The following is a 14,144-nucleotide window of genomic DNA, read 5'->3' as shown; positions in this document are numbered from 1 at the left end:
GGAAGTAGCTGACTACCCTCTAATCCAGGGGTGGGCAATTCATTTTCCCAAAGGGGCCACATGAGATGCTGTAAACCAATACTCTAAAATTAAAAAAATCTGCTCAATATGAATTTCATTGCTTTATAAAATGCAGTAAATTATATGGTTTTAGAGCTGTTAGTGTTAAGAATATATGTTATGAAAAGATTATGTTAATGTGGAGTTAGTCAAATATAGCAGTAAAAAAATTGAAAATTGAAAACCATTCAAACCACAAAAACAATATACAGCATGTATTTTATGCAGCAAACAAACAATTTATTCACCCTGTGCAAAAAGAAAAGTGTTTCTTCACAAGATAAAACTGTGCAGGTGCTTATGCATGCACGCACATAGGTAAATCACCTTTAAAATAAAAGCACTGTGGTTGTATTGATTTCTAATTTCGGGGTAACCTCACGCGGGCCGGAAAGGGACAGCCAACAGGCCGGATGTGGCCCCCAGGCCACCTAATGCCCAGGTCTGCTCTTATCTGTATTGAGAGTTGCACATGTGTAGTACTGACCAGGCAGCTGGGATGGATTGGGTACTGACATTTAGTTATGGTTTTCCTAGAGCAAACCAAAACAAACAAAGAAAAAAGTACCAATCTAGCATTGCACCCATTGCAAAGTATAACAATCACCAGAGATACAGTGTTAATCCCAAACTCTTCTTTCTTGTCAAAACTACACCTACATTACCCACAATGCAACTCAAGCAGAGATAGGGAGCGAGCTTCGGAGGTCTGGTAAGATCCCTTCTTTCTAACCCCACACCTCAAGTTTTTATTCATTCTCAAACTTCCAACCTTCACAAGTGGCATCACTTGAGGCAATTTATCAGATTTTCTGCAGCTCCCTCTGGAGCCACAAAAAGCTTTATACAACTTTCTTCACATGTGCAGTAAAAATTGCCGCCATTCCCCTTCACTTGTCAACCATCTTTCTAGTTAAAGTAACAGTCATAAGCCATTCATTCATTCATTCATTCATTCATTCATTGTCCTTAACCGAATATCCACACTCAGGTGTCGGAGGGCTGAAGCCTATACCAGCCGACATTGGGCGAGAGGGCGGGGTTCACCTGTTGGCTTATGACATGGAGTCATAAGCCAGTTCTAGTGATAAAAAAGATTGTTCCACTAACTGCCGCTGTCTGTACAGGGACAGGTCCTTTGCCTTTTCATTGGCAGAAGGAACCAGCCGACCGCCTTAGAGAAAAGAAAGGAGAACGAGAGAAAGCAAGAAATGAACAAGGGGAGGAGATATCATCTGTTTGTTTTTCTGCTTTTCTTTCCCAAGCTTGTTATCGTTCCTCATTTCCTGCTGGACGACAAGTAAATAATTCACATGTATACATGTACCAACACTGAGCTCAGGCCTCCCTGACTCGCCTCAATTTTTGGCCTCAGTTTCAAAGCTATTCCCAGCAAACGCAGCCTTGGTGACTCGCCTTCGAACGACGTGTAGAAACAACAAACAAAAGACTGAAATGTTCTCCCAATATTCTGCATGCTCAAGAGGAAAAAAGGGTGAGTAGCATTTTTCTGAGTGAGATATTCCATCATGCACATGACTCTGCAATCTCCTGCCCACGTTGCCCAACGCAGCACAATCCATCTCTTCACTTCGACTCTGACTTCACTCCCTGGGGAGGCAGCTCGGCAATTGTCTCAATTGTTCCTTTTATTCAGAGCCTCCTACTCTCAGAGGAACCGTTAGGGTTTTGTGTGCAGATCATAAAAGTAGTCGAACTCTGTACTAATCACATTAGGAAGATGAAGGAATGCAATGACGAAAAGTCCCCGTTGGACTGTTAAGGAAGTGGTCTCAGATAATGTTAATAGAGCATTAGCTTTGAGGCATTTTAGATGAATGATTTGCTTCAGACTCTTAAAGCAACTTGTGTTTCTAAATCAGTTGTTAGCTTTTCAGATGCGATGCTCAGATTTGCACTGGGTGTATTGACATTCTTCAATATCTGGGTAAGAATTGGCCTCTTCCCCAGGAATTACAAAGGCGTCTGGGTCTATTAGATGTTAGCGCTTCACTAAGTCTACCCTCACATCACAGAGGATTCACCTCATCCCCCAAATCACAGCCACTCACTGCAGGTGTGCAAAGTCACAAGGCAAAGGCTGTCAAGTGTCTACTGATTTTCAGGCCACCCCAGACATCCACAACCCTCCAGCCCCCCCTGAAGGACCCCCAAATCCCTTCAGTGTCCCAGCTGTACCGTGAGCAATGCCCCTGGGCTGAGGCAATGGCTGGGGAGCAGAGTCCACAGGGGTGACCCGGCTCTCCCTAAACCCTGAAGGAATGTGTGGATTTGAGTGAGTGCTGTAACCAGAGAGCACTCTCTCCTATCTTTAAGCCCATAATGGAGCCACTTCCTGTTGATAATCAGTTTGTTGTGATCTCCCTTTGCCTTGGGATTTTGACACTTCATCTTGAGTCCTAGGAGAGGAGGAGGCGGAGAGGTGTTATTATGGTTCTGGTCTGTGTACCATAATGACAGTATGGGTTGGCATCAAAGGCTTGGGGACCAAAAAAAGTTATTTTTTCCAATTTGAGTCCTAGATCCTACAGCAAACCCCTGCTATGCACAAACACACACACGTGCATGCATCCAAACATCGACCAATGTGTCACTCTTACAGGCATCGATCGCTTGACATAAAACAAGTATGGGGCTCTCAGGAGTTCCTCGAGGGTAAAGCAGATTAGGGCTGGCAACAAATATTCTACATTTGAATATGTATTTCAATTGTTTAAAAAAAAAAAAAAAACAGACACCCAAACATAAAAATTAAAAAAGAGCAACACTACCGCAACGGCTGTGTTCATGAATTTACTGTTTATCATTTTTAGATAGCTAGCGCACCACATGATCACTCTGTCTCACCACCACTGGCAGACGCCTTCAGAATGAAAAGTCGTGCTGTCAGTTGGACATCCCTTCGGGACGTTCTAGCAACATTGACATATGTTGTTGCCACAAGGGACATATTTACCTATTTTGCTAAAATATATGTACACAACTTGCATTGAACAGTTTTACACATCATTATAAAAATGAAAAAAACTTAAATAATACGCCAAAATCTCTCCAAGTCTCCAACTCTGGCCTCCCAGGTGCAAGTCTTGTCTTTTACCCAGGGACCCATTCCCACTGATAATCATACTGTTTAACTAACTTTTTCACAAAAACTTCACAGCCTGGATAATGATGTTTTGCTCTTTACAACAGGCTTGCAACAATAAGACTATTTACTATTTTGCATGTAGGTATGCTACAGGGTTAAAGTCTTCACTCATCTGGTTATAGCCATATGTTTGAACTAAAACTAGCAAACTCACACTAAAAACTGAGTGAATTTGAAGACAAAAATTCACAACGAAATTAAAACTAAGACTAATAAAAAATCCAAAACTATTTTAACCTTGTGGAGGAACCATTAAAAAAATAAAGGATAAAGTAGGTTCATTTTACTCATTTAGTAGCAGGCTAGTTTTTTGTTGTTTTTTTAAAATAATTTTTTGGGCATTTTATAGCTTTATTGATGGAGAGATATTTTGAGGGAAAGTGCTCCGAGCCGGATTCGAACCCGCCCACTCACGAGGACTGAGCCTCTATAATATGCTCTACCAGGTGTGCCACCGGAGACGCAAGTAGCAGGCTAGTTAGCTAGTTAGCTTGTTAGCTTCTCAGTTCTCACTCTAGCATATCCTAACCGGGCGTCCCAGTTTGAAGCTGACTGCCCCAAGTCAAGACAAACATAGGTACAACACTAAAATGTCCCTTTTTCCCCCTCCAACATTCACCAGCAAATTGTGCAGGTTTTCACCACGAGTGGGCGCAGACTAGCCCCCGTCCAGAGGATAAACAACACGTGGCTTACCGGTAACGTTATCCTGCAGCTGCTCTTCTTCAGACACCACGTCTACTCAGAACCGATGGGGAAACAACTGTACTGGGAAATCCACTTGCTTCAGTGAAGGTACCGGTGTGCAACATTTTGCAGCAACCTCCCTGAGTTCACGTAAACAACGGACGGTAAACCGTTTGGGCAGCGGCAGATTTCAAGGTGCGTTCAAGTGTATCCCGTAAACTCCGAAGAACTCAAACTGTTGCTAGAGTATCCTGCCACCTGTGGGCCTTTAAAAAAAAAAAAATTAACACACTTGATACCAGCCCACCTTTTTTATTTAAAACATAAAAATATAAACATAAAATCAGTCATCTTTAGGAAGAGGTTCTTTAGTCTGACAATGCCATGACCTCACACAAACCTATGTGTTTTTGTTATAGGGAATATTCAAACTCCATTTTTGGTCCATTTTGACAGCCCTACTGCAGACTGGGATGTGTGCTGGGTTTTTTTCCCTTTTCCCCTTTTTTTCTTGTTATTTGTCAAATAAAGGCAAGAACAGCAAGGGAAAAAAGAATGGCGGTCTTGCTAACTCCATCCTGTCTTCTCATTTTTTCCCTTTCTTTCTCTTACTCTCTCTCTCACTGACAAACATCTCTCAGTGCTGGATCTGGCACTGCTTTTATGGCCTCCAATAATAACACCAACAATAAAAGAGCCAAAAACCTGCTGTAATTATTTTTTAAAAGCAGCAATAGTGTTTCTTCCAGAGGAGCTAGCTGGGAGCTCGTTGGGGTAGGGGGCTCACATTACCACTGTTAATCGTTACCACGATGCGTGCAAAATAGCATCACGGTACGGCCCATAAACTAGGTAGGGCTTCTCTCCTGGAGGTTAAGTGCTTTTTCTTAGTTAGCTGTGGTTGCTATAGGAATGGTGCTATGTTGAGGAAAATCTCAAACACAGTTCGTGGCCCTGCTTTATGTCATAGCACACCTCCAGCCGTACTGGGCCCTGGGGCTGATGCCGAATGGTGAGTAACCAGGTGCAACAAAGTGGATTCTCTAACTGGTCGTAATCACCTTTTAATCCATGGGTTTCCTTTCAGTTGTGTCTTTTCCTTCAAATCCTTGCAAACCTTCCTCATCTCCTCACTCCATCTCTCCTCCTCCCTCCATCCAAGTCTTTCCTCTTCATCTCTGTCACGAAGCAGAGAAATCTCCCCTTAATCTCCCCGATACAGAACCTCTACCCCCCAACATGCACACATCATCACGGCCGCCACTAGTTTCCCCATCTCATGGTCCCTGCACCATGAGCGGGGCTAGTGAAAGACAAGAGGAGAAAGAAGGGTAAATAAAGAAGTGAAAGCCCCATCTGACATGCCAATTGGTGTAATTATGGGCTTATAGGCTCCTAATACATTTCTGAGAACAGCTTTGTGCTCCCCCTCTGAGAGCTGAGCTTTCCTGTCATGTCATAAAGACAACTTGTCGTTGGACCTGTGAGTGATCCATTTTCCTTATGATATGTTTCATTTATTAGTATTCATATAAGACTCTCTCATGCAGTGGCGGTTCTAGACCAGTTTTACTGTGGGGGCCAAGCAGGGGCCAGTGTTTAATCGGAGGGGCCCATTAAAAAACAGCAAAGATTATATTTAAGCATTCAAAACCTTTATTTTAGCTCATTTAAAAATCTCATTGAAGTATATTTCGAAGATACAAATACACTGATTGAATCAATGAGACTTACCAGCAATAATTATTTTTGCACGACAATGACATTTCTCATTTTTGTGCACAATTACTTTTTTTATTTTGAAAGTGCAGAATAGTGAGAATGATCTTTTTTTATATATATACACAAGCTTTTATTGCACAATTAAACGATTATATAATGGACACATTCTGGGTTCCTTTTGTGCACGATGAGATATTGTTTGAACAGAAAATAGGTAAGAATTGTTCCGTCGTTCATCGTTATAAATTGATCATTTAAATATTAATTTGACACAGGGGCCACAGCAGGGGCCAAGAGCTTCTTCACAGCGGCAGTGGCCCCTGTAGGCCCCTGTAGGCCCCTGTGTAGAACCGCCACTGCTCTCATGGACCCCACATCTACTGCTTCACTCCTGATATTAGTTACTTGCTATTTGTTTGGATGACTTCCTCTGCTAGTCAAAGCCATTTTTTTCCGCTTAGCATTGATGCATAATCCTATAAACTCTCATGTGTTTATTATGAGTATGTCCCTGTATATGTTTCATTCTTTAATGTCCTTTTTTGAGGGCCAGATTCATGTAAGGCAATACCAGTCAGCTATTTTCCCATTGGCACCAACAGAAAGTGTACATTTGTGCCACTTTAATGTCTGAGCGCTACACATAGACCTTGAATTTTCCTCCATCCCCTTGGGACCGCAGTGAGACAGGGCAGCTCTGTCTCCCTCTGTCCTTTCCATGTCGTCCTGTTCCGCCTTTGATGTCCCCCTGCCAAGAGTCTGATTTGTGGGTTAGCCGTGTCCTCCCCTACTAGCCTCCGAACCCACAGAACATGGGGACGCAGTGGGAGTTCCCAGTGTTTTGGGGGAGTTGAAGTGGAGAGAGGAAGGGGGGGAGGTTGGGTCAGACCACCACAGAGCCGGGGAGACCCCTGTCTTCCTCCTCGCCGGTTCCCACCGCTCCCAACACGGCACACACATGTTGAAAAGGTCACGTCTTGATAGACAACAGAGCACCGGCAATTACGCTGCTATTTCTCAGTGGCTGGAAGTCCCCCGTTTTCTGTGTGTGTGTGCAGAGAGAGCACGTTTTTTTTTTGTTCATAGAGAATAAAGAGGCAGTGTTTTAAGGGGAAAATGAACTGGGACAGGGGGAACTGCATGTAAGGACTTGTGCATGTAAGGAATTGCTTCATGTCTGTCTGTCCGTCCATTTGTGGAAATTGGAGAATGCACATGAGAGAGTGCAGGTGTGTGAGTGTTAGTGCATAAGCTTGTCTGTTCTGTGTGTAGTCCCACATTTACAGCATATGTGTGTGTTTGTTCATACCTGAGCTGCAAGTCTATTTTCAAAATGTCCTTTCAACATCTGGAGCTGAGGCTTGCTGTTTGCAGCATCCTCCTTACAGTCGTGGTCAGAGGCTGCTGTCAGGAGTCCATCCCTGACCTCAATGATGGGGTCAGACCTTGGAGCCGACAGGAACTGGATGCTGAGGTTGCAGGGAGCGTGCAAAAACACACACACTCGGATTTCTTCCAGCGCGTTCCCAGTATTTTCTCTCTTCGGTGTCATTTCTCCTTCACACCGAACGCCTATTTCTAGCTCTCTAAGGATGGCTTTCATGCAGAGGTACAGAGTGAAAAAGTCAAGGCAGAGTTATGACAAGAGCAGACCGCAGTTTGACAGATCTGGAGATCACACGGAGAGGATGCCGCGGTCCCTTAACAACTGAAGTGTGCTGCTGTAATGTATAATGTGTTGCAGCTGGAACTTTGCCCTGCATACCTTGTACCACCAGCTTTGTGCACTTATGTGTGCATGTGGCGTAATTTTTTTTACCCCAGAGGTGGACTCGACTATGCAGTTGTGACTTATGAAAGAGCAGTTTGGGCATTGTGCCCCCTGAATGCCTGCACACCTAAATGAAAAGGGGTCCAGAGGGGTGCTTAGAGGCCCCACAGAGCACTTCATTCAGGTTGCTATGCATGTTAGAGAGATGAAGGCCTGTAAATGGCTGCCAGTAATCGTCCCTATAAAAGAGCAGCTGCGGCCAGTTGTAAGTATGGCTGCTGTACTTGGCCTCCCTCCACTGCTTAATATTCAGGTGAACAAGCAGCGAGAGTGTGTGTTTGACCCTTTCTCAGTGTGAATGTGTGTATGTGCGGCTGCTTGTTTACGTGTGTAGAGGTTGCCCTGGATATGCACTCTGCTCTGGATAATTTCCAAGTCCAATCTATATCGCTACCAGCCTCTGGAATGTACCTTTGCTCCTGGGAAACTTCACCTGAATTACTTACCCCTGTGAGTGTGAGTGTGTATGTGTGTGTGTGTGTGTGCATGAGTAACCCAACCATAAATGTTACCGCTGTTTCTAATGGGCCTATTACAGGACACGAGCTCGTGTCAAATAACACACGGCTCCACACTAAAGACATCAACACAAACCACTAATGGAATCAACTTTGTCATCATAGACACTGATGAGCTAGTTAGGGCTTTAGTTAGCACGGGCTAATTCTACCCTGAGGAGCAGGGAGGAGATCACTCAGTAGTCTGCAAAGGACCTGCTGCTTGTGTCCGTGACTCATGCATGCTCGTGATACGGCTGGGTGGTGCTTGGGGAGACACCAGGTTAAGATCTGTGTTTGTTTCTCTGTTGCAAGGCAATCCACACTGTAATCCACTTGGTCTTTGACATTATGAGGCGTCATAGAACGGGGATGCCCAGTGGAAAATGTGTAATCGCTTTCACTGGAAACAGGGCCGTTGCAGGTATCGTAACTTGTGAATATGCAGCTATCAGCGTTGAGTTTCTATTGTCAGCTATCTTTTTATGGTTCCCCAGCACACTGAAGTGTGAGATTCTCTGCTTTCATTGCAGGGTCAGAGTTCAGCCGCACTGGGATCAAGTTGAGATTGGGTTATGGATGATAATGTGAACACTTACTGTACTGAGATAGCAGGTCCTGCGCTTTGATCCAATGAGACTGTGATCAGTAGAAAACTCCTGGGTATTTTCTTAAAAATATTTAAAAGCCTTCATTGTAATGACATCGTCATGTTTGACCCAAAATCAAGCCAAAAAAAAGGTTTTGACTCAAGCTTGATGCCAAAAAGTGTGTTTGTTTTAAGGTCTAACTTGACTATGTCATTACAGTAAAGGCATTTTAATTGTTTCAAGAGTTCCTTGGATTTTTCTTGTGATTTTTGGCTACATGTATCATCCAAAAAACAGCTCAAACTAACTCAATTTGAGTCCAAGAGGTGCTCCTACCCAACCTTTTTTTTAATTTCTAAAACATTTAAGAAGTATCATAGTATGGGTAATTAAAGAATATGATAGAAGAGATATTTAAGCACATTTTGGCAGAGGGTATATTAAAGGACTTGATTCACCAATACTGACCTCAGGGTCCTTATTTGGGCATGGATAATGATTAAATGCCTGTATTTATCATTCATTTTATTGTTAAAGTTTGGATCGGGGGCAGCTCTTTCTATTATTTATATATTCTATTTTATGGATTCTTTATCCCTAAGTAGGGTATATTTTATTTTATAGTATTTATATGTAGGATTTTGCCAATAAAACAAACAAAAATGATTAACCAGCCAAATAATTAGATGGAAGAGTGCGTCATGAAAAGTCCAGAGTTTGCTGTTTATAACATAGAGCAAACTAAGATCATTTAATTACGAATGAATATTTGACTTTCATCTTTATTTTATTTTTTTCTGACTTTAAAACTGATCTTAAACGAAGCTCAACTGCAACTCACCCAAAATAACTTCTGTCCCAGCTTCAAGATCGAGACTCTGAAGCAATCACTACATTTTATAATGGAAATAGATGATAAGAACACACAGACTAAAAGGAACGCTTCACTTCCCCAAAGGCAATGCAACTCATATCCACCACATTCTTAAAAAATGTCCCCCCTTTTTCCTACGCTTCTCTCACTGGGAAATATGTGTGGCCTTAGGGGGAAACGGGAGTCATCACCTCACTCGGAGAGCGTCCTCTCCGCAGCGTCTTTATGGCTCGATTTACTGTGCACCAGCATCTATAAAACCATTTAATGGGGTTAATGTTGTTAGGTACACAGACCTCAGTTGCCAGTAAACATGTTGCCTAATAGTTTATACAGAAAAAGAAGGAGGGAGAGAGAATGATTTTCTAGTCTTATGGTTGAATTTCTTCTTCTACCCCTACATTGCCTACATTTTCTCTCTATACACTGCAAAAACTGAAATCTAAGTAAGATGAAATATCTTTGATCAAGGGGATATTACTTATTTTTTTGTCTGATAAGATATTTCTTCTTAGTAAGCAGTTTTTATTTTAGACTGTTTCACTTGTTTGATATAAAGATTCCACGGCTTTTGCTTTATTTCAAGAATTTTAAGAAAAGTATTCTACATACAGATAAAAATCTTTGTAACTGTACTTCATTAGAATCAAGAAAAATGCACTTGTTATTAGTTAGAATAAACTAATTCTAAGGTATTTGTGGGTTCATTGAGATTAGATATTTTTACTTGTTTTGAAAGTCTTGACACGCCAAATTTTCTTGTTCCATTGGCAGATAATTTTGCTATCTTTAAGCAAAATAAACCTTAGTTTTGTACTTTTTTTCTTGTTTTTAAGAGCTTACTTTTTGCAGTGTAAATGTTTTCATTCACCTCTTCCATCCTCTTTAGCTTATATGTGCCTCACTCTTATGTATCTCAAACTCAGGTTTGAGATTTCTTTCTCCATAATAGCCATAGACAGATTATGAGACAATGAGCGCTTGGCACTTTTTAAAAAAAATCTTGGTAAGAAACAAATAATTTGCACTCTGCTTGGGCCAGAGATTGCAGTTTTAATTTATATTGTTTTAAGATGTTAATTTCTTATTTTAAGCATACAACATGCTTATTTCTAGATTTAATAATCTTAATTTAAGAAATCTTGTCCCGTGAAATTATCTGTCCATGCAGCAAGATAATTTCCCTCAGATTTAGTGTTTTTATCTTGTTTTTAGACACACCTTTTTTGCAGTGTACACTTAGTCATTTTGTGGTCATTTTGTGGCTCTTCGTGGTCTTTTTGTCTGTTTTTTTGTCCTTTTTATGTTTCTTTGTGACAATTTTGCACCTCTTCATGGTCATGGTCTTTTCTGTCTTTTTGTGGCGGTCTCTTTGTGGTTGTTTTCCTCTTTTTTTGGTCGATTGTTTGTCTTTCAGTTGCTCTTTCTGCTGATATTGCATCTCTTCATGGTCCATATGTGTCTCTTCAAGTGACATTTTAGAGGTAATGGCGGGCGTAATCATCGGAAAACACAAAAGAAGACACATTGAAATGAAAGAAAGAGAAAGACGGTGACTAGACGATGCTAATTTTTTCTATGACTCACTCCTGCACTTGACAAACAATCACTCTCTCCTAGTCTCCTACTGTGTGTCCTGCTCTCTCACCTCTTCCTCTGACTCCCAGTTTCCCACCCTGGTGCGACGTGAAAACACCTACAAGACACGTGACTCATGTTTCATTTCAGTGAAGGTGCACATCCATGCAGAGGAACTGACCTGTGATGTCATCATGACAACTCTGTGGGCCATGATGAACCTGCCTGTCACCGGCTTGTATTAGTCATTTTGCAGTAGCATCACATACTTTAACACACACAGTCACTCATGCAGCTGAGGAATAAACGATTAGCGCGGTGCAGTAAATTGAGAAGAAAAAAGAGGCTTCAGCAGGAACAACGTGTCATATAAACGGCTGTAATGCCTATGCATATCATTATGTCAAGAGGATGGCTCTAGCATTTACTTAATATTAATTCAAGAATATTTTTCAACATATTGAGAAAAAAGGTCACGTGTATTTCATTAGAATCAAGAAAAATGCACTTGTTATTAGTTAGAATACACTAATTCTAAGGTATTTGTGGGTTCATTGAGATTAGATATTTTTACTTGTTTTGAAAGTAAAAATAAACGATTAGCACGGTGCAGTAAATTGAGAAGAAAAAAGAGGCTTCAGCAGGAACAACGTGTCACATAAACGGCTTTAGCAGATGGACATTTATTATAAAAATATTGCATTCATTTTTACAGCACTGGTACCATCCTAAAATGAACTTCACAGGCCTATTAAAATAGTTACATTAATTACTCTGCCAGCTGTTGCAGCGCTTTCTCCACACAGTGTTTCCAGCCACAACGCCCTCAGGCTGGCCTTGTGCTATGCGATCCAGTTGAATGGACAAGGTGGAGTGCAGACCACCTGGTTGGCTGACCTATGGCTCGCTGCTGATTGTCACCTCTGGCTGATAATGTGCATGCACGCTGTCTCTGTCTGTGTCTCTGCTCCTGTTGGTATGTCTCGTTTATCAGGCCCTCGGGCTCTCCTCCCAGACCTCCCAGCGGAGCACAACCTCCAGCTTCCTCACAACAAGTTAAGACCAGTCTGTTGTTAACCTGCTGTTAACTAGTTGCTTCCTGTTCCCTCAAATCATGCCCACACACAGGGGGGTGTTATCACCTATCACCTATCTCATCATCTCATTTATTTATTTTTTTATTTTTATTTATTTATTTTTTATTTTATTATTTATTCTTTTTTATTTTATTTATTCATGTATTTATTAATTTATTATTATTATTATTATTATTATTATTATTATTATTATTATTTTATTATTATTATTATTATTATTATTATTTTTTTTAATTAATTAATTTATTGGATCTCCATTAGCACCAGCACATTAGTATAGCTATTCTTCCTGGAGTCCAAACATTAAAGTCAAATTGTCCATTCTCTGAGATCATCAACAAAACAAAAACAACAACAACAACAACTGTCAATACAGTCACAACACATATACAATCACAAACGCTAACAAACATGAACCACAAGACATGACGCAACACTTGTACAGTAAAATTAAGAGTCCATACACAACATACAAACACCAAAGCATAACATACAGACAGATACCAAAAAATAAATAAAAATAGATAGAGGAAAAGAAAAAGCGATCTCACAGGATAGGAAGATTGTTTATACGAAGACCCTTGTGGACCCGTACAATTTAGCTATTTACAGTCATGGTAAGGGCTGCAGCCAACAATTATTTTCAATATTGATTAACATGATGATTGTTGTCTCAATTAATTACACAATCGTTTTGTAAAATGACTATAAAATGTCAGAAAATAGTAAAAAAGTCCAAGTTGATGTCCAAACAAATCTCCATATTTGAGAGGGTGTTAAACAGCATTTTCTGATACTTTTGCATGAAAATTACCAGAAGGATTAATTGATTATCAGAAATAATTGACAATTCTTTTTCTGATGAAAGACTAATTATTAGACATGTTTACATATTTCTTTGTGTTAATAAGTACCAAATGTCCAGATGTGATACATAAATTGGCTATTCTGCCTTAAACTCAAAAGTACAATGAGCTCATGGGTACAGACATGCAGACTTTATAGTTGTTCAGCTTCTATTTCTAGGTGTTTCTGTCTCTTTGTGATCATTTTGTGTCTTTCTGTGGTTGTTTTGCCCCTTTTAATAGTCGTTGCGAGTCTCTTTTTGTGTCTTTGCAGCTGTTTTGCGTCTCCATGTAGTTGTTTTGGTCTCTTTGTAGTCTTTTTGGGTTTCTTTGGGATCATTTTGAGTCTCTTCCTGGTTGGTACGTGTCTCTTCGAGTAACATGTTGTAGGTGAAGTGCAGGAGGAGGGGGGGCTGACACTTCCAGCCCCTGGGCCTGTGGCCTGTAGGCCCTTTCACTAATCCATCCATGAGGGAGGTCATCATCATGACACATAATGAGTCACCAGCATCATCACTTCCATGATTTTGATCATCATCGTTTTACATTTTAGTTCACATTGTCCAAATTTTATTTCTTCCTGAAAATAACCCAGAGTGACTTAATATAAAGGTAAGTATTGAATTCCTTGTTATTTAACCAAAGCTACTATTTTTTTTTTTTAGATTAGATTAGATTAAATTTTTTTGTCATTGAACAGAGTACAAGTACTAGGACAACGAAATGTAGTTTAGCATCTAACCAGAAGTGCAGAGTAGTAAAGTGCAAAGTATTTACATATGAACAGTGTTTAAATATAGTGCAGGTATGAATTGAATATGCTATAGGATATATACAGTGAATGAATATGTTATAGAAATATATACAGTAAAGAATGTACAGTAAAGCAGCAGTGCAGGTAGATGAATGGATGGTAATAAATAGTCATAAATAGTAAAGAACTTTGTCATTTGTGAATGAGAACAGCATCTCATACTCATCCTTCTTGTTTCAGTTTTCCATAATTATTGGTCAGTTTTGCATCCATCCTTTCCAAAAATCAGTGATAATCAATATCAGTTACAGCCTGAATCTCTGAATGGGCTGTCTGCTGACACACACACACACACACACACACACACACACACACACACACACACACACACACACACACACACACACGCGGGCTGAGGGGGGATGGGGACATGCTCTTGA

The sequence above is a fragment of the Centropristis striata genome, chromosome 13 (genome assembly GCF_030273125.1).
Source record: "Centropristis striata isolate RG_2023a ecotype Rhode Island chromosome 13, C.striata_1.0, whole genome shotgun sequence".
Classification (NCBI taxonomy): domain Eukaryota; kingdom Metazoa; phylum Chordata; class Actinopteri; order Perciformes; family Serranidae; genus Centropristis; species Centropristis striata.
Note: the sequence above shows the minus strand (reverse complement) of the source record.